The sequence below is a fragment of the Oncorhynchus mykiss genome, chromosome 19 (genome assembly GCF_013265735.2).
Source record: "Oncorhynchus mykiss isolate Arlee chromosome 19, USDA_OmykA_1.1, whole genome shotgun sequence".
NCBI lineage: Eukaryota > Metazoa > Chordata > Actinopteri > Salmoniformes > Salmonidae > Oncorhynchus > Oncorhynchus mykiss.
In genome coordinates, this window is record NC_048583.1 from 22,574,415 (window position 1) to 22,594,220 (window position 19,806).

General features: G+C 41.0%; 1 protein-coding gene across 2 annotated transcripts in view; it reads right to left on the minus strand.

Annotated features, from left to right (window-relative positions):
- Positions 1–12,597, minus strand: part of LOC110497495 (long-chain-fatty-acid--CoA ligase 1) — a 65,020-nt gene extending 52,423 nt beyond the window's left edge. The window contains exon 1 of one of the 2 annotated variants that reach the window (XM_021573626.2): positions 12,493–12,597. The gene's annotated coding sequence lies outside the window, so the exon portion shown is untranslated. Of the gene's footprint in view, positions 1–12,018; positions 12,039–12,492 lie in introns of those variants that run through there. The other variant, XM_036954462.1, reaches the window with a different exon arrangement.
- Positions 12,598–19,806: the final 7,209 nt, after the last annotated feature.

The window sequence follows — 19,806 nt, forward strand, 5'->3', positions numbered from 1 at the left end:
AGACTGCTGAACAAATAATAAAAATGGCCAACGGACTATTTACATTGACCCCCCCTCCATTTCTTTTGCACACTGCTGTTTATCATCTATGCAGTCACTTCACCCTTAACTACATGTACAAATTACCTCGACTAATCTCTACCCCCCCCACACACTGACTCGGTACCCCCTGTATATAGCCTCGTTATTGTTTTACTCTAGTTTATTTGGTAGATATTTTCTTAACTACTCTTGAACTACACTGTTGGTTAAGGGCTTGTAAGTAAGCATTTCACGTTAAGGTCTAAACCTTAGTGTACACTATTTGGCATGTGACAAAGTTTGATCTGATGCCAATGTGGCTATACATTTTTTTTATTTTTTTTATAGGGACTATAGAATTGTTGTTTTCTTCCCGCAAACATTTTAATCACCACGCCATTATACTGAAATGCTACAAACTCAAAACAATTTAACCATCGATGGAAAGTATTAAATATCCTAATCTCATCAGCTTTAGCTCATTTAGCTGTTTAAAAGAGAAAGTTTAGCACTAACTTCCCGCTCAACGGAGTGGGGCTCTCAGTAATAGTAACGCCTGCCAAAGACAAGCAGAGCAGGCGGGTCGCAGCGGTGAGGCAGTGCGCCCTTGGCCCAGTTCCACAGAGTGCGGTGAGAGAGCTCCGTAATCTGTAGTAGAAAATGCTAGATTCTCATGTGAGATACTCTGAACATTTGAGACGACAGCGAGAGAGGACCAAGAGTTTTTCCCCACACCACAAGCCTCCATTTTCAGATTTCCTTGAATGGCTTGGTATGAATGCTGTCATTGTACTTCAAAGCTGACAGGACAAGAATCCTCCAATGCGCCACATGATATTCACAAGTTTGTTGAGTGGAGAAATTGGTCTGTGTCAGTCGCAGCAACCCGTGTTACGGCATTGCGTTGTGACTTAAAACGTATGGCAAACAAGGTAACGAACCATACAACTCCACGCACAAGGACTACTTAATTTACAGACATTTTTACAAAAATACATTTACTGGAAGAACCGTGCCGATGCAGTTTGGTAAAATTCTGAGACCATGTTTTCCATAAACTCTTAAATATCTGCTCCAAATTAAGAATAAAAAAAATGTCTGCAGAAAGAATGTTGTGTCAGCTATTACAAAAGTTACATTTTTTTATTTAAATACAAATAAAATGGCTTTTGTTAATTGAACCACAGTAAGTGAAGTGGGACCCTGATCTATACTACACAGAATTTCATTATGATGGCTATGAATGCCATTCTCTTCATGGTGATGTTTATTTTTTTTTTTATTTCAACTTTATTTAACCAGGTAGGCTAGTTGAGAATAAGTTCTCATTTACAACTGCGACCTGGCCAAGATAAAGCATAGCAGTGTGAACAGACAGCAACAGAGTTACACATGGAACAATAAACAAAGTCAATAACAGTAGAGAAAAAAAAGTATATACAATTGTGTGCAAAAGGCATGAGGAAGGCGAATAATTAGAATTTAGATGATTAACACTGGAGTGATAAATGATCAGATGGTCATGTGCAGGTAGAGATACTGGTGTGCAAAAGAGCAGAAAAGTAAATAACTAAAAACAGTATGGGGATGAGGTAGTTAAATTGGGTCAGTTTTATGGCGTGAGTGAAGGCTTTGTTGCGAAATAGAAAACCGATTCTAGATTTGATTTTGGATTGGAGATGTTTGATATGAGTCTGGAAGGAGCGTTTACAGTCTAGCCAGACACCTAGGTACTTACAGATGTCCACAAATTCTAGGTCGGAACCATCCAGGGTGGTGATGCTAGTAGGGCGTGCGGGTGCAGGCAGCGAACGGTTGAAAAGCATGCGTTTGGTTTTACTAGTGTTTAAGAGCAGTTGGAGGCCACGGAAGGAGTGTTGTATGGCATTGAAGCTCGTTTGGAGGTTAGATAGCACAGTGTCCAAGGAAGGGCCAGAAGTATACAGAATGGTGTCGTCTGCGTAGAGGTGGATGAGGGAATCGCCCGCAGCAAGAGCAACATTAATATATACAGAGAAAAGAGTTGGCCCCAAGAATTGAACCCTGTGGCACCCCCATAGAGACTGCCAGAGGACCAGACAACATGCCCTCCGATTTGCCACACTGAACTCTGTCTGCAAAGTAGTTGGAGAACCAGGCAAGGCAGTCATTAGAAAAACCAAGGCTACTGAGTCTGCCACGGTGATTGACAGAGTCGAAAGCCTTGGCCAGGTCGATGAAGACAGCTGCACACTACTGTCTTTTATCGATGGAGGTTATGATATCGTTTAGTACCTTGAGCGTGGCTGAGGTGCACCCGTGACCAGCTCGGAAACCAGATTGCACAGCGGAGAAGGTACGGCGGGATTCGAGATGGTCAGTGATCTGTTTGTTGACTTGGCTTTCGAAGACCTTAGGCAGGATGGATATAGGTCTGTAACAGTTTGGGTCCAGGGTGTCTCCCCCTTTGAAGAGGGGGATGACCGCGGCAGCATTCCAGTCCTTGTGGATCTCAGACGATATGAAAAAGAGAGGTTGAACAGGCTGGTAATAGGGGTTGCGACAATGGCGGCGGATAGTTTCAGAAATAGAGGGTCCAGATTGTCAAGCCCAGCTGATTTGTACGGGTCTGTTGAGAAATGCTTGTTGAAATTTGATTATCATGGATTTAAAAAAAATAAATAAAAAAATAAAACGGTGGTGACCGTGTTACCTAGCCTCAGTGCAGTGGGCAGCTGCTCTTGTTCTCCATGGACTTTACAGTGTCCCAGAACTTCAGTTAGAGCTACAGGATGCTAATTTCTGCTTGAAAAGGCTTGCCTTTGCTTTCCTGACTGACTGCGTGTATTGGTTCCTGACCTCCCTGGACAGTTGCATATCGCAGGGACTATTCGATGCTATTGCAATCCACCACAGAACGTTTTTGTGCTGGTCGAGGGCAGTCAGGTCTGGAGTCAACCAGGGGCTATATCTGTTCTTAGTTCTGCATTTTTTGAACGGAGCATGCTTATCTAAGATGGTGTTGAAGTTATTTTTAAAGAATGACCAGGCATCCTCAACTGACGGGATGAGATCAATATCCTTCCAGGATACCCGGGCCAGGTAGATTAGAAAGGCCTGCTCGCAGAAGTGTTTTAGGGAGCGTTTGACTGCGGACCCGTAGCGGATACAGGCAATGAGGCAGTGATCGATCGCTGAGATCCTGATTGAAGACAGCAGAGGTGTATTTGGAGGGCCAGTTGGTCAGGATAACGTCTATGAGGGTGCCCTTGTTTACAGATTTAGTGTTGTACCTGGTGGGTTCCTTGATGATTTGTGTGAGATTGAGGGCATCTAGCTTAGATTGTAGGATTGCCGGGGTGTTAAGCATATCCCAGTTTAGGCCACCTAACAGAACAAACTCTGGAGAGATTCATTTTTAAAATTAGAAGTACAAACTGTTTGGGTATGGACCTGGAAAGTATGACATTACTTTGCAGGCTAACTCCTCCCCCTTTGGCAGTTCTATCTTGACAGAAAGTGTTAGTTGGGTTTGGAAATCTCAGAATTTTTGGTGGCCTTCCTAAGCCAGGATTCAGACACAGCAAGGACATCAGGGTTGGCAGAGTGTGCTAAAGCAGTGAGTAAAACAAACTTAGAGGAGGAGGAGGCTTCTGATGTTGACATTCATGAAACTAAGGCTTTTTCGGTCACAGAAGTCAACAAATAAGGGTGCCTGGGGACATGCAGGGCCTGGGTTTACCTCCACATCACCCGCGGAACAGAGGACGAGTAGAATGAGGGTGCGGCTAAAGGCTATCAAAACTGGTCGCCTAGAGCGTTGTGGACAAAGGATAAAAGGAGCTGATTTCTGGGCGAGGTAGAATATATTCAGGGCATAATGCTCAGATGGTGGGGTGCGGGTACAGCGGAGGTAAGCCCAGGCACTGGGTGATAAGAGGTTGCATCTCTGGACATGCTGGTTGTAATGGGTGAGGTCACCGCATGTGTGGGAGGTGGGACAAAGCAAGTATGAAGAGTGGAATTAGGGGGTCTATTGTAAACTAAAACAATGATAACTAACCTGAACAGTATACAAGGCATATTGACATTTGAGACATACAGCGAGGCATAAAGTAATCACAGGTGGTGATTGGGAGAGCTAGCTAAAACACCACGTGAGACAACAGCTAATCAGCTAACACAACAGCAGGTAAAATGGCCATGACTAGGCAGAGCGGGTCGGATTAACTACACACAGCCTGAGTTCGCAGCTGGGGCCGACAGAAAAAAAATAAATAAACAGAATGGAGTACCATGATTAGTAGGCATGAGCTATGTAGCCAGGTGATCATAGTGTCCAGGGGGCAGCAGTAGATGGAACAGGGGAACCCCACTACGCTAGCGACACAGCGTTTAAAGTTAGTAGCCCTGGGCTAGAAGGAGCGTCTGCTCCGACGGAGGCCGGATGAAAGCACAGTGGATGGAGTATTCGTCGGCAGACCAGTCGTGGTGGTGCACCGTGTCGACAGAGAATCCAAGCCAGATGGCGAAAGAGGTATTGTGGAATTTAGTTTGCTAGCCGGGAGATGTGCCTGGCTCACGGCTAACTGGTGCTAGCTTCGTGGCAGTGGCGTTTGCCACTATATCCAATCGGTAGCAGCGGTGATCCGGTGCCAAGGTCCAGAGTTTACAGTAAGGATCCGGTGGAGTTTTGGGCTCGAGCCATGTATGAGTGGGGTTCGGGTGAACAGCTGAGTAGGCCGGAAGGTGGGCCTAAGGGAAAAGCTTCGGTACTGGGTGCCACGGTGAGTGAAAGCTAGCTGCGAGCTAGCTAGCTGCGAAGATCAGAAGTAGTGGTCCAGGAATTACAGCAGGAATCCGGTGTTGTTGTGGAGAGACAGTCCGATATTGGTAGACAGGCGAGTATTATCCAGGCTAAAAACAGGGCTGGTATCTGTGCAGAACGTAAAAGCCGCTAGCAGTGGCTAACAATGACTAAATAGCTTTTAGCTAATTAGCTAGTTAGCTTCTGGAGATTCTTTAATGTGTTCTAAAATTGATTCCGTATCACATTGAGTGAGGCAGGTTACCGGAAGGTATAATCGAATAAAATAAAAATCGAGAAGAGATTGAAATACTGTATATATATATATATATATATATATATATATACACATACACAAAAAAAATACAAAAGTACACGAAAGGACAAAACAAACACATCTTCACTGCTACGCCATCTTGGACATGTATCCTAAATAGGTACACCAAGCTAGAAGTAGGCAATATCCCCTTTGTATATGTGGGTATTATTCTACACATTCTGTATTATTTTAATGAGCTCCACTAAACAAAAATGGTTGGTCCAGACCAAATCTGTACCAATATTTGATGTCCAAACGTGTGACTTCTAAGTACAGCACAGTAGAGCAAAGCAGAGTATACACACAGTAGTGTAATCCACTTGTGTGCGCTAATGTACTAAACGAGACAGTACAGTACTAAACCCTTTACTGTACTCTGTGCTTCACAATACTCTACTTTTCTTTACTGTACTCTGCAAACTTGTGAAACAGACATCTATGATGGTTTCAGATTAGGTCCGGTCCAAATCTGAATGGACGTCTGTTTGGACCAAATGAAGGCCGGTCCTGACAACTGTGGACGTTAAAATCAAGGCCAGGGCAGATTGACCAAATTTTAACATCCATGGACGTCCGGTGTCAGTCAGTGCACAGTGGGTGAGGATGCTGGTTAAATGGAAAGGTGCTCATGGGAGGACTACAATCTACACCATCACAATAAATCCATTATTTATTTTAGGAAAATTCTAAAGAAACTGTAGCCCATTTCAGAAGAACAGAATAGCATATTCTGAGTTTAACTTATGTTAGGCCCCGATCTGGCTGTGGGCTACACTAGTTAATTTAGCAGACAAGGTTTGCTTAGAATTCTGTGGCACTATTTTACAGTATGAGGAATACAATTAAACACAGCTGAATAGAAAGGATATTTTCTCCAAATGATTTCCGAGGGAGCGCACACATGCGGCTATTCTGTGTTGCGCAATTAACGAAAGAAACCGGTCCTCCTACTGGCTTCATTTAGAGTTCTTTATGAAACTTCAGTTGTGATACAAACATTAGGCTATACGTTTAGATGTTTTTTTTTTTAATACTTAAAGCCTGCATGATGCGACTAATGATGATTTGAAGAAAGGCATGAGCTCTGCTTCTTGCGCAGGCTGCACACACGTCAGTCTCATTCACAATTTAACAAGCACTTGATAATATTCTCACCAATCAGACTATTCTTAATTTAATATGGTCCTTACATATAGCCTATGGATAGATTTTTAAAATGTATTTAGAATGGCTTAAACAAATGGAATCCGTAGCCTATACTCAAATAACGAATGAGGTTACGTTTTTCATATGTAAGCATAGGCAGCGCATGCATAAGGCTAGAAGAAGCTTTTCCTAAAGTAAATTGAATTTTTTTAAAGTGCCAAAATTATATAGCCTAATCCAGTCTACACAGATGTAAATAAAGTATTCAAAATAGGCTACGAAAGCATGATTTGGCCACAGAGAATCATTCAATTATTTTAAAAAAAGTTATGGATTGTTTTAAAATCATATTGTACACAGGTCAGAAGGAAATGCAGCAGACGCAATCTGCCCAAATTGGGGCAGGTCTAGGGTTTCTAGGATAATGGTGTTGATGTGAGTCAGGACCAGCCTTTCAAAGCACTTCACGGCTTCAGATGCGAGTGCTACGGGGTCGGTAGTCATTTAGGCAGGGACTATGGTGGTCTGCTTGAAACATGTTGGTATTACAGACTCGGACGGGGAGAGGTTGAAAATGTCAGTGAAGACACAAGCCAACGCATGCTCAGAGTACACGTCCTGGTAATTCGTCTGGCCATGCGGCCTTGTGAATGTTGTTTAAAAGGTCTTGCTCACATGGCTACGGAGAACGGGATCACAGTCTTCCGGAACAGCTGATGCTCTCATGTCACTGGGCAGCTCTCGGCTGTGCTTCCCTTTGTAGTCTGTAATAGTTTGAAAGCCATGCGCCTTGAAAGCAGCAGCTCTACCCTTTAGCTCAGTGCGAATGTTGCCTGTAATCCATGACTTCTGGTTGGGGTATGTACAAGGTCACTGTGGGGACGACATCGTCGATGCACTTATTGATGAAGCCAATGACTGACATGGTGTACTCAATGCCATCGGAAAAATCTTGGAACATATTCCAGTCTGTGCTAGCAAAACAGTCGTGTAGCTAAGAAGCTGCTTCATCTGACCACTTTCTTATTGACAGTGGTCACTGGTGCTTCCTGATTTAATATTCCACCTAGTTTCTCAGAAACGTGGTAATTAACTACAATAACCATAATCCATTGCTTCGGTTTCTGGCTGACGAAGATGGATCAGACGGGAAGAGAGAGTGAAACCTCTGCAAAATCTGTCCTAAATAAGCCCAATGTGTTTCATCGGATGTAAGCTTGTTGCCTGCCTTCCCACCTTTGGGACCACGGCCCCCATTGTTATGTCGGCAACATGAGCATCTCGTCATTATACACAGATCTCTGGACAGATACAGACCGCATGAGAGGAATGTACACAACGAAAAAGGGACAATTTGAAAGTATGCCTTATGTACTTTGAACTAGTCAAATGATTGTCAGACAGCTCTGAAGCATAGTCTACTTAGGCAGGCTAGCTAAATAGGATGCCTAAAGACAGTACCGTATGGGGAGTGAATAGATAAGGTTAGGTCTGACTGGCAGACTGTTACTGCCTGAGCAGAGATTAGATTTAATGTTTTAAATGATATTGAAACCAAACAGACCTAAAAAATAAAAGCACTAAATCCCTCAACACTACTTTGTGATCCTCAAACAATGATATCCTCAGGGCATTGGATTCTCATAGCAACCGATGGATTCCCATATATTATCAGTGCACAGAAGTCTTTCAAATGATGCCCAACGAAGAGAAGACTGTGCTTCTGTGTCTGGACCCTTCTAGAACATGACATTTCCATACAAAATATAGATTGTGGTAAAAAAGAAGTTTAAAAGGGCAATCTATAGTTAAAACAGTAAAGTCTTCACCCCGCCAGTGTTTTGAAAGTGAGAGATACAGTTGAAAGTCGTAAGTTTACATACACCTTAGCCAAATACATTTAAACTCAGTTTCACAATTCCTGACACTTAGTAGTAGTAAAGAGTCCCCGTCTTAGGTCAGTTAGGATCACCACTTTATTTTAAGAATGTGAAATGTCAGAATAGAGAATTATTTCAGCTTTTATTTATTTCATCACATTCCCAGTGGGTCAGACGTTTTCACATTCAATTAGTATTTGGTAGCATTGCCTTAAATTGTTAAACTTGGGTCAAACATTTTGGGATGGCCACTCCAATACCTTGACTTTGTTGTCCTTAAGCCATTTTGCCTCAACTTTGGAAGTATGCTTGGGGTTTGAAAGACCCATTTGCAACCAAGCTTTAACTTCCTGACTGATACCTTGAGATGTTGCTTCAATATATCCACATAATTTTCCTACCTCATGATGCCATCTAGTTTGTGAAGTGCACCAGTCCCTCCTGCAGCAAAGCACCCCCACAACATGATGTTGCCACCCCCATGCTTCATGTTTGGGATGGTGTTCTTCAGCTTGCAAGCCTCCCCCTTTGTCTTCCAAACAGAACGATGGTAATTATGGCCAAACAAGGACCTTTCTCCAAAAAAGTACAATCTTTGTCCCCATGTGCAGTTGCAAACCGTAGTCTGGCTTTTTCAAATGGCGGTTTTGGAGCAGTGGCTTCTTCCTTGAGGACTTTCATGTTACGTCAATATAGGACTCGTTTTACTGTGGATATTAGATACTTTTTTACCCGTTTCCCCCAGCATCTTCACAAGGTCCTTTACTGCTGTTCTGGGATTGATATGCACATTTCGCACCTAAGCACGTTCATCTCTAGGACACAGAACACATCTCCTTCCTGAGTGGTATGACGGCTACATGGTCCCGTGGTGTTTATACTTACCTACTACGGTTTGTACAGGTGAACATGGTACCTTCAGGTGTTTGGAAATTGCTCCTAAGGATGACGCAGACTTGTGGAGGTCTACCATTTTTTTCTGAGGTCTTGGCTGATTTCTTTTGATTTTCCCATGATGTCAAGCAAAGAGGCAATGAGTTTGAAGGTAGGCCTTGAAATACATCCACAGGTACACCTCCAATTGACTCAAATGATGTCAATTAGCCTATCAGAAGCTTCTAAAGCCATGACAACATTTACTGGAATTTTCCAAGCTGTTTAAAGGCACAGTCAACTTAGTGTATGTAAACTTGACCCAATGGAATTGTGACAGTGAATTCTTAAGTGAAATAATCTGTCTAAACAATTGTCTGAAAAATGACTTGTCATGCACAAAGTAGATGTCCTAACCGACTTTCCAAAACTATAGTCTGTTAACAAGAAATTTGTGGAGGGGTTGAAAAACAAGTTAATGACTCCGGAGAGATGTTTATTCCTGTCGGCACAACGTACAAAGAATCCAAGTGGCTGTATCGACTCCGACAGCAACAAGTCATTTTCTGTGAAACAGAGTATGTTACAATCCCTGATGTCTCACTGGAAAGCAACCCTTGCCCTAATTTCATCTACCTTTGTTATCTAGAGACAGTCGCAAGAAATACACGCGAAAGCGGTGGGTGGTGTGCGCGCCTTCAAAGTCTGACCAGAAGACTGCTCCGTCTACATCTTCTCTGGGGGCGTTGTTTTGGATCAGCCTCTGGAATCATCTCAAATTCCCTGGGTAGTCCGGACAAAGGATCCGCTTCGGAACAGTCGTATTCCTAGTCATAGTGCTGGTAAGTTGACACCGCTCAGCTATCTAATTCTTCCCAGCTCTATGTAACAAGATTCTGGGCTAACAATGTAAGAAATAATACATTTAAAAAAACAAAATACTGCAAAGTTTCCTAAGGACTAGAAGCGAAGCAGCCCTCCGTCGGCACCATTTTGCGGCACATTTGGAGAGATTTTTTATTTTACCTTTATTTAACTAGGCAAGTCAGTTAAGAACAAATTCTTATTTTCAATGACAGCCTAGGAACAGTGGGTTAACTGCCTGTTCAAGGGCAGAACGACAGATTTGTGGAGGGGTTTGAACTTGCAACCTTCCGGTTACTAGTCCAATGCTCTAACCACTAGGCTACCCTGTCGCCCCACCTGATGTAACATAGGCAAATACAAACTAGACTTCGTAGCAGAATACCTTTGTAATATATAGTAAAAGCCATGTGAAGATCTTCTGTAGAAGTTGCCACATGGCTGTCAGTCAACACATCCGTTCATATCTGCATTTGACATGAATTCAAAGACATGAACGCATGCTACTAAAAAAAAAGTTCCATAGGGGTTGGTTTCAGACCAGATCTAGGACCTTTAGGCAAAAAAAGCTAGGGTGGGATTGGGAACCAGGCAACAGGTGGCACACAGCCTGGCTGGATGATGAATGGGTGTAAACAGGGACCAGTTCAGGATGGTGCAACGTTACAGAAACGTTCATATATAAAAGCGTTGAGTAGAACAGATATGGTTGTCTGTCAAGTAGAATAAGAATCCATGTTACCTGTATTTGTTACACTTCTATCTGCGACATTGTGAACATTTCACCTCACTGAAACACATCACAGGTGACCCCTTCCATGTGTTCCATAAGTGCCAGCTGCCTACTTTTAAGGCATCTACTTAATTGACTAACAAATTGGTGCACATCAGATGCAACTAAATCTGATTTTGAAGGGCAAACATTTTTGCAGGGGGGCATGCCACCACTCCCCCTTAGCTGGCAACTTTTTTTATATAATGCAGACTACTACAGAGTTTCAGGAACACACTGCCCCTGGGGGTTGTAGTCAATAAGAGACATTCGCCTTTCACCTAAACCTGACCGTCTTTATCAGCAGTACTGTAATCCACTGACAAAAATACTCTCCCCTTTGTAGTATATGAAAAAATGCAACTCCATATGATAACCACACGGCAGACCAATCCAGTGAAATAAAGGGTTCACATCTCAAGAATATTGTCAACAGGAGAGGCAGTTAAAACCAGCGCACTCAGTAAGTCAATGTCAAAAACAGACGCCAGGCAACATTCCACACAATTCCTCTGTGGTTGTCTGCTGTGCCACATTGAGCCAGGTATAGGCCTAGCTTATAAACGTCAAACGTTCAGGTGTTCTACCCAACCAAGTTTCAAAGGCACTCGTCATTATTTGAACTTGGGCTTAATAAGTAGGCTACAACCATTGGTAACAAGTGTACGTCTTTGAAATAGCTGTGAACTTGCAGCCACCCTGAGCAGGGTTAAGAAAGTGTGCATTACAGATTTCTGGCAAAGAACATTGACGATTTAGTAACACCAATAGGTCTAAATCTTTGCCACCTGTATGTACTAAGCTTAACGCTTATGAACTGTTTAGCAAGACCAAAAATAAACCTTCCTTTGAAAAAGTTACCAAGACCGGAGTAGGCCAAATGCAGCATTAATATACAACAAGCTACTCCATGAAAATATATTGCTACATTGCAATTAACAGAACCTGATCACTTCAACGGGTATCACCCTTTCCATTTAAAAGCAACGTGATAAAAAATGACTGTTAATCCCAAAATCAAATCAAAAGTATTTCCTTTTCGGAGTAGCCTATCGTTTTTGCTTTACTAATGGAAATAGTATTTTATATTGCTTGTTTAAATCGGGTTTTTTTTAAAGCATACGAATATTTTTCGACAATCACTGATAGCATCTCAGCAAACAGTCTCGATACAAATGACAAGGCAGGGGATGCCGCAGCACGAGTTTGACAATGGATACATTGTATCATTTTAAACTTGTATTACAATATTAGCTAACTAACAACGGCGTCATTCGGGCTCTTTTCACAAGTCCTAACAGCGCGCATCACGCTAATAAACGTTTCGAAACAAAGTTGAGTGTCGCACAAAACGTACTATTTCCTCATACGACCTTTTTCCTTCAACCTCTTCCACTAGACTGCCTCGGATATTTCGTTTTACAATTTGAAAAAGTTATACAGGACATAGCTATTTTAATGACTACGTGTTGATTCACCAAGCACGTTACGAAATAGGGAACGCCTGTAAAAGAGAACTATTGTTTTCGTGATGTTTCGAGTATAGGCCTACGTCTTAAAATCCGTACACTATCCAGCCTGCGATATCACGTAATCTGTATTGATAATATGATGGAGGTTATCTACATTTACAAACGAATGAATCCACCAGACATCTACACCTTTTGAGAATTGAGCGATTTATGGTGACTGGTGGGGTTTTTAATGACCCAGTTATCAATGTTATTGCGCTAAAATCTCAATGTATTCATTATTTTTTTACATAGTTATTGAGCAAACCTGGAACAATATAATTGAATAGGCAAAGCATAAAGTTAAACAGCCAACAAACCTGTGTCAAGCAGCCTCCTAGGAGTGAACCATTCAGAATCTTTAAAGTGGATGTAGCGCTAAACAGTGCATCTCACCGGTAAAGCAGCTGCTTGGCCAATCAGTGATGCTGTCTAATATATATTTTTTTCTCCCATATATTTTCAAAGGCGTGTTTTCATTGGTCAATTTCTATTGAACGTTAACGTACACCCACATTTTTTTGCACATTCCATCACACTTCATTTACGTCACATTATTCAATACACATTCAATCACCAAAAGATTTTCAGATCATATTTGATCAAACCACTTGAATTAGTTTATTAAAGATGCTTTGACTGCAAATTTGTTCAGACAAGTTCAATTTTGTTCCAAGTTCAATTTCAACGCAATCTTTATCAAAGCAATTCATGTAACCTAGGATTTTATTACATTTCTTGTTGTTTTTGACAGCACAGTTTTGCCACATTATCAGACAATCGCTAAATTTTATCAGCATATCGAATGCACGACCCAGGCTGGCAAAATTCTGGATCATTGTTACTCTAACTTCCGCAACACATTCAAAGCTCTCCATCGCCCTCCTTTCGGGAAATCTGACAACTACTCAATTTTGTTTGCCTATAGCCAGAAACTGAAACAGGAAACGCCCGTGCTCAGGAATGTTCAGCGCTGGTCTGACCAATCTGATGCCACGCTTCAAGATTGCTTCGATCATGTGGACTGGGATATTTTTTATTTTATTTCACCTTTATTTAACCAGGTAGGCTAGTTGAGAACAAGTTCTCATTTGCAACTGCGACCTGGCCAAGATAAAGCAAAGCAGTTTGACACATACAACAACACAGAATTACACATGGAACAAACAAACATACAATCAATAATACAGCAGAAAAATCTATATACAGCATGTGCAAATGAGGTAGGATAAGAGAGGTAAAGGCAATAAAGAGGCCATGGTGACAAAGTAAATACAATATAGCAATTAAACACTGGAATTGTAGGATGTGCAGAAGATGAATGTGCAAGTTGAGATACTGTGGTGCAAAGGAGCAAGATAAATAAATAAATACAGTATGGGGATGAGGTAGATTGGATGGGCTATTTACAGATGAGCTATGTACAGGTGCAGTGATCTGTGAGCTGCTCTGACAGCTGGTGCTTAAAGCTAGTGAGGGAGGTAAGAGTCTCCAGCTTCAGAGATTTTTGCAGTTCGTTCCAGTCATTGGCAGCAGAGAACTGGAAGGAGAGGCGGCCAAAGGAAGAATTGGCTTTGGGGGTGACCAGTGAGATATACCTGCTGGAGCGTGTGCTACGGGTGGGTGCTGCTATGGTGACCAGTGAGCTGAGATAAGGCAGGGCTTTACCTAGCAGAGACTTGTAGATGACCTGGAGCCAGTGGATTTGGTGACGAGTATGAAGCGAGGGTCAGCCAACGAGAGTGTACAGGTCGCAGTGGTGGGTAGTATATGGGTCTTTCTTGACAAAACGAATGGCACTGTGAAAGACTGCATCCAGTTTGCTGAGTAGAGTGTTGGAGGCTATTTTGTTAATGACATCGCCAAAGTCGAGGATCGGTAGGATAGTCAGTTTTACTAGGGTAAGTTTGGCGGCTTGAGTGAAGGAGGCTTTGTTGCGGAAAAGAAAGCCGACTCTAGATTTGATTTTAGATTGGAGATGTTTGATATGAGTCTGGAAGGAGAGTTTACAGTCTAGCCAGACACCTAGATACTTATAGATGTCCACATATTCTAGGTCGGAACCATCCAGGGTGGTGATGCTAGTCGGGCGTGCGGGTGCAGGCAGCGAACGGTTGAAAAGCATGCATTTGGTTTTACTAGTGTTTAAGAGCAGTTGTAGGCCACAGAAGGAGTGTTAAAGCTTGGTCACAAATGGGTCTTCCAAATGGACAATGACCCCAAGCATACTTCCAAATTTGTGGCAAAATGGCTTCAGGACAACAAAGTCAAGGTATTGGAGTGGCCATCCCGAAATGTTTGACCCAAGTTAAGAAATGAAAGGCAATGCTACCAAATACTAATTGAGTGTATGTCAACTTCTGACCCACTGGGAATGTGATGAAAGAAATTAAAGCTGAAATAAATAATTCTCTCCAATATTATTCTGACATTTCACATTCTTCAAATAAAGTGGTGATCCTAACTGACCTAAGACAGATCATTTTTACTGGGATGTCAGGAATTGTGAAAAACTGAGTTTAAATGTATTTGGCTAAGGTTTATGTAAACTTCCGACTTCAACTGTATGTGGTTGCAAAGGGTCTTAAGTGTCTTAACAGCTCGATTTTCCAAGGCAGGTTACTCTGAGAGGAGGCCAATCCAGAAATCTGGCAGTGGCTTCTGATTAAAATAGATTTTCACAGAACTGCTTGTTGCAATTTTCGGTTCAGATTTCGGTGGACTGGAGGCAGGGCATGAAAAGGATAACAAATCCAGTTGTTTGTGTCATCTGTTTCGGGAAGGTACCTGCGTAATTGCGCACCCAACTCACTCAGGTCCTTCGCTATATCACATTTGACATTGTCCGTAAGCTTGAGTTAATTTGCGCACAAATCATACATTGATGGAAAGACCTGTGTGTTGTCCTTTTTAATGCAGACAGAGAAGAGCTCCAACTTCTTAATCATTGCCTCAATTTTGTCCCGCACGTTGAATATAGTTGCGGAGAGTCCCTGTAATCCTAGATTCAGATTCTTCAGGCAAGAAAAAACATCACCCAGATAAGCCAGTCGTGTGAGAAACTCGTCATCATGCAAGCAGTCAGACAAGTGAAAATTAGGGTCAGTAACGAAAACTTTAAGCTTGTCTCTCAGAAACATGTCAATACTTTGCCCCTTGATAACCAGCGCACTTCTGTATGTTGTAAAAGTGTTACATGGTCGCTGCCCATATCATTGCATAGTGCAGAAAAAACACGAGAGTTCAGGGGCCTTGCTTTAACAAAGTTAACCATTTTCACTGTAGTGTCTTAAACGTCTTTCAAGCTGTCAGGCATTCCCTTGGCAGCAAGAGCCTCTTGGTGGATGCTGCAGTGTACCCGTGTTACCACTCCACTATGTCTCCCTGTCATGGCTTTTGCACCATCAATACAGATACCAACATGAGCAGCAGCTATATACGGACCGTTAGTGGAATTCCCGCGAGAGAGTAACGGTTAATGTGACTGGATGTTTATTATTTGACTAGGCTACCTGTATTTGACATTGTGTTGTTATTTCGCTGAACACTAGATGGTTTTATTTTATTTTTGGCAGTGAAACGAGGCTACACAGGTGAGGAAAAAAAACTCACCCAAATGTATAGCCCCGTTGTAAAACATCAATGGACTGTTTGAAAATGTGAAGAAAAAAAAATTATTGTTTAAAAAACCTTTTTTTTAATGTGAATCACATTTTTATTTGGCGCACCCCAACAACATTGCGCGTACCTCAGGTACGCGCCACAGTGTCCAGATCTCAAATTCAATAGAGCAATTGTGGCGTGTCGAGTAATGGAAGCAAGCATTCAACAAAAGAGCACAGAGAAATCTGAGGGAGCTGGTGACATTCCCTAGGATTGGTCAACAACATTCCGAGCAGGTGCCTCAACCAAGCCAATGGCTGATCCTGATGATGGGGAATGAATGTAAAGTAAAAAATGTACTATTGCACAAATACGTACATTAAGGGCAGATTAAAAACAAATCTGAGTACAAGCAAAACAACACTGGATGTCTGAGAAAAGGATGTTCCATGTCCACCTGTTTTATGAAATAATACAATAATAATAATAATAATGTATGCTATTTAGCAGTCTTACAGTCATGCATACAATTTTTTACGTATGGGAGAACCCAGGAATTAAACTCACTATCCTGGCGTTGCAAAAGCCATGTTCTACCAACTACTAGCCGCAGAGGACCGAACATAAAGGACAGTACAAAAATAGCAAATAAAAGTTTAGTGAAAGAATACGTATGTGTGTAGTAATAGTGTAGATGAAGACAGTTTCATAATTGTTATTTGTTTTTGGTGTTTTATCCATTACTGAAGGTGCCAATTTGGCTTCTGCACTCAAAAAATGAGGGGTTCAAGAAGGGTTCTTCTAAGATCCTCAAAGTTCTTTGAAGAACCTTAAGGTTCTTGGCACTGAAAAGTGCCCCAAAAGGTTCTTCCAAGAACCCCATAGGAGGTGGGGTTCATCAAGGAACCTCCAGTTAGGTTCTTGCAGGAACCTAACTGCCCAACTGAAACATTTGGATTTGAATTTGAAAGGACAGCAGGTGCAGGTACTTAACTGAAACATGTAAAGATCTACTCAATTTAAGGTAAGGCTTGTACCTTGTATGATCTAAATTGATATTGTTTCCTATTTGTGCAAATCTTTCTAAAACTGAAAATGGACACAATTCCATGGATATCAATCAACAAAGAGGTAAGAATATGTACTGCAGGCTATACAAATATGTTGAAAGCTAGCTGTATTGGGTGCAGATGACTGAACTGATCACTTTTGTGTCTGTGTCTGCAGGTATACTGACGAGGAGGCATACAAAGGTACGTATGTCAACTGGTATTGGTATGTTATGCAGATCACATTACCATCCTCCTCCCTTACCTCTTCAATTAATATCCTATAGGCCTCTACATTATAGACAAGGTATGTCCATAATACAGTTTTTTTCATTCACATTTACCACACAAACCAAGGTATGAATACTGTCGTGTGCATGTTTTGTTAATCAATCACCATGCACCATCTTCATCTACACTATTACTACGCATCTACACACATACACATAAAGGGTTCTTCAAATAACTTTAACAGTTTCAACTTGAATAACCCCTAACAAATACTCCAGGAACCTTTTATTTTTAGATTGCTGTGCAAAGCTGGGTAAATCTGGCCAATAGTTCTGTGCAGAACCCAGTCTGCAGCCACAACCGCAAAGTAATAAAGCAATCCACTACTAGATCCCATCTCTCATTTTTTCCCACTTGGGAAAAACGGTAGGCTGAAACGGACTGGCCATAAGCAGTTCAGGTAAAAGGGGAAAACATGGGCTGATGTGGCAGTAGGACTACATGCTCTACCCCTTTAAGCTGATGACAAACAATAATTATGAACATAATGGATTGGATTGCTATAGTGCTTTTCCACCAGGTGCTCAATGCACTTTGAATTGAATGGGCGTCAACTCAACTCATCCACCACCAAGGTCTGCCTTCTTATGACAGACAAGTATAATGTCTACAATGTATTTATGCTTCCTATTGTGGTTTTAACTGGAAAGGGTTCATTCTGTAATAACAATATTTAATATGCAATAATGACCATAACAGCGTCTTTCATACATCATCAGTAGTACACTGTGTTTTTTCAATCAACTTTTTATGTTCAATTACAGACTTTTAATTTTAATAATTGGAAAGCTTTGCCTTTCTTTCAAACCTTAAATGTTTGATTATGGAAAACTGTTATTTGATAAAATGATGAACCCAATTATTTGTTTTGCTCATTATTTAATTTGACCAGACCAATAGCGCACTACTAGATGTCCAATGTCCTACTACTAGAGTAGGACACATCAAAGTGAGACTCTGCAAATCTTTGTTTGATGTCACACTATCAGTTATGTTATTCAACGAAATCTAAAGCTTAGAGCTACAGAGGATAGTCATTATTTCATTGTCAATTTGAAGAGTATCAATTTGAATGGCTGACTACATATTACTATATTCTGTATTGCAATAAAATGCATAACTTTTAGAAACGTGAATGCAAGAATTGTTTTATTCCATAGACCCCCACGTATGGTAGTGCAAACACCAGTTCTAACTGCCCCCTGGTGGCGATTCTAAATATTCAATATTCATTCAAATCCTCCTACTGCAGGTTAGTTTTCCCCCTGAAACAAAATAGGTCATATTAAGATCGGACATCGATAGGCTACAAAATAGGCTTATATTATTTGTCTGATGAAAAATTGTCAACACTTCAATTATATGTGGCATTGCAGTTTTTTGCAATCACTTTGGTGCAATTTTCACAACTCTCACAACAAAACTTTCACAACAAAATTCTAAACATCAAAATGGCTTATGTTTCAAAACTAAGCACATTTGACTGAGTACAACAAACACATTTACAAAGTCACTTTGTAAATGCACCAAATCACTCTTTCAATTTGGATAGTCTACATATTCAATCAGTATCTGCTTTTCAAAATGCAATATTCACATTACTTTTGATATTGTTGTAATGTCATTTGTTAACAATACAATTCACTATCACCTAATCAAACTGCTCTAAACAGATAACTACTGAACTAAAATAAAGTGCTTAGTTAACGTATAGTTTGATAAATGCTGAACACTGTACATTTCTATATTTTATCTCATAAATGTATCAATTTGACATGAATTTATGTGTGAAGGAAAACCAAATAATATATGTATGTGGCTGTAAATTCTACATCATTATTCTCCGTCAACCAGTGTGCTTCAATAGGACAACGTGGAGTCACTCTACATTCTAAATAGAAAAAGTTCATGGAGTATCCTTTAGGGATTCAAATTGAAAAATTTGAACTGTTGGGGAACCCCATAAAAGGGTTATCCAAAGAACCCCTTTTAATGGATCCTCAAATAACGTTTTGAAGAACCTTTTGAACTATCCCCCCTTCTTAATATTAATAATATGCACAGCAATAGCAAAATATTTTTGTTGTCAGTGTTTATTATGATTTTAGTGCCAAATTAGAATAAAATATCCAAATATGCGGTAAATTCCCAGCAGAGCCCCAAGTCCAATGGGTATATCCTCTGGTGTGTGGATGTTAATGTGTTGATGTTCTCTGTATCCATAGCCAGAATGATTTTGCAGTGTATGGTGATCGAACAGGTTTCCTGTTATATTTATCAGAGGTGTAGGGAGGGTGAAGTCTGTGAATCAAAAAAATAGTAATTACAGAGATGTTTAACAAAACACGCACACGAAAGTAATCATACCTTGGTTTTAGTGGTAAATGTGAATGAAAAAAATACTGTTTTGATAATGGTTTTCATACACATGCCTTGTCCATAATGTAGAAGCCTATGGGATTGTCATTGACAAGGTAAGGGAGGATGGTACATGTGATCTGCACAACATACATTTGTATGCCTCCTCCTCTGTATACCTGCAGACAGACACAAAAGTGAGAAGTTCAGTCACCTGGACCCAATACAGCTAGCCTTCAACATATTCTTATTGCCTACATATTCTTACCTCTGTTGACTTTTTATCCATTGAATTGTGTCCATTTTCTGTTTTATCATTGACATTTAGATAAT